The sequence below is a fragment of the Rhinoraja longicauda genome, chromosome 28 (genome assembly GCF_053455715.1).
Source record: "Rhinoraja longicauda isolate Sanriku21f chromosome 28, sRhiLon1.1, whole genome shotgun sequence".
NCBI classification, from domain to species: domain Eukaryota; kingdom Metazoa; phylum Chordata; class Chondrichthyes; order Rajiformes; family Arhynchobatidae; genus Rhinoraja; species Rhinoraja longicauda.
In genome coordinates, this window is record NC_135980.1 from 16,578,580 (window position 1) to 16,581,127 (window position 2,548).

Sequence of the window (2,548 nt, forward strand, 5' to 3'; positions counted from 1 at the left end):
TCAGCAAGGAGATCCAGTTCCATTGGTGGTGGTGTGCTCAATAATAAAAGTACCCAGCTAGTGCAGGTTGAGTAACAGCATCACTGGAGAACTAGCCGTGCTGGCTCGAAGGGCTGAGTGGCCTACTCCTGGACCTATTGTCTACAGCATCAACTGTTTCTAATATGGCCAATTTAATGAACCAAAAAGGTACACTTTTTGGAGTGATAAACAGAAGAGGAACATTGTTTTATGAAGTTACTTTTGCCTTCAAGAATGAGCTAGTTCAGGAACCACCCCTCTCCACCCGAATTAGTGAATGCCTTTTGACCTTTTGCTCAATCTAACATGAAACCAATATTATATGGTCATTGGTGCCAACACCTGAATTCTAGAAGCTTTGCCTTTGGACCCCTACTCTAGCCCTGAAAAAACCCTGGACCATATCATGAAACAAACTGATTCTCCAGAGCGGCTTCAATGACAGGATTAGACATGCTGCAACCCTCAGCAAGAAAGGAGTAGGGAAGGCTAACTCCAATGCAGTTCTTCTCTTGAAAGGATCGAAGCATGTCCTTATCACAAGGCAGACCCTTTCTGGTCAGAGGGACAACTATAAGACATCATGGGACCTGTTGTCTTATATCTTTGTCCCGGCAAGAATCAGATGTCAGCATCACCTCTGCCATGACAGGCTCTGATGACTGCTGGACTGACAACTACCTACTCTCCTCTAATATTTCCTATCTCCAAAACATTAGCGTTGCCAGAAGTGCACCCCAAAGAACCCGTGTCAAAGCTTTTAAACACCCCCATAATGCTCGATGTTCTCATACATCTCAGTCTGTCGATTCCCAGCTGACAGGAACCACAGAATGTTCACAGCTTGTGCCTTGCCCTGATGTTTCCAGTACTCGAAAGCATGAGCCATATGTTGGGCAGGCTAAGACTTCATTTCTTGGAGCACAACAGGCTGAGGAGTGATTTCATAAAGGTATATAAAATCGCGACAGGAATAGATTGGGTGAATAACCATTCTTTTTCCTAGGGTAGGGAAATCAAGATGGCAGAGGTTGAATGAGAGAGAGCAGAATGATTTAATAGGAACGTGAGGGGCAACGTTTTCCACACAGGGTGGCTTCTAAATGGAACGAGTTACCAGAGGAAGTAGTTGATTCAGGCACAATAACATTTAAAAGATATTTGGGTAAATGGCATTAGCATCTTGTTTGGCATGGACAAGTTGATCTGAAGGGCCTGTTTTTGAGCTGCATGGCACTATGATTCTATATAACTGAACTGTACTAACCAGGGGTATTCCCGTGAGATCTTGTGCTTTTCCCTCTTGTGAAAAGGGAGTTTGTTACAAAAAAAACATGCATTTCTTCAGGCGAAAACCTCAGTTAGTGTTAACTCTCCATGCTTACTCTTTGTTAATCATGCCCTACTGAAAGATTATGTTGTTTCCAGCCCTGGCACTGAAGCTACCTGGAGGATCAATTTGTCTCCTTCGGCAGGCAAGGTTGGAGTAGAGGTTCCCCATGGACTCGTGTAGCTTCTAGGGTTGGGGTACATGCTGATGTCCATAGCAAATAGGTACAATGCTGGTATCTTATTGGGTGAGCCAAAGGCTCATGAGCTGTTCACTCGACAGGAAAAGTCACTCCTTCAATCCAACGTGCCTGCATTTGGTCCTTACCCCTCAAAACCCTTCCTATCCATATATCTATCCAGATGTCTTTTTAAAGTTGTAATTGTGGGTTTTTTTCTGTAGCTTCCTCTGGCAGCTCATTCCAGACACAATCTACTCTCTGCATGAAAAAGTTGCCCTCAAGGTCCCTCTGAAATATCTTGCCTCTTGCCTTAAGCCGATGCTTAAATCCAGCCTCTCTATTCTGTCCCAGAAAATATAAGACCTTCAGTTCAGGCAAAGTTCTTGTGAATCTCTTCTGCATTCTCTCTGTTGCTGCCACATTCTTCCTGTTGTGTACCAATAGGAATTGTACGTAAAACTCCAAGTGTAATCTAACCGATGTTTTGTACAACTGCAACATGATGTCCCAACTGTTATACTCAAAGTTTCAGTCCATGAAGGCAAACTTATTAAATGCCTTCTTGATTACATCATCCACCTGTGTCACTACTTTCAGCAAGCTATAAACTTGTACCCAAAGTTCCCTCCAAACATAAATGCTCCTGTCCCTGCGATTTATTCCACATGTCCCACCAGAATTTGACTACTCAAACTGCGATACCTCACATTGGTCTGTATTAATTTCCATCAGCCATCCATCTACCCAACTTTCCAGCTGATCTTTAAGTAATCTTCTTCATCATCTATGACTTTAACAATTTTCATGTTGCCTACAAATTTACTAATCAGACCACCTACATTCTACTTATTACAGACTTCCAGTCCGAACAACACCCATCCACTATTACCCTCTTCCTCTGATCTCCAGTCACTGAGTATGGATGAGCAGTGGATGCGTGGACATGGGAAGACTGAGGGCAGAGGTTTATCAAGGTAAAGATCAGCCAGGTCTTGTGCAAGGGTAGGGTAGGGCAG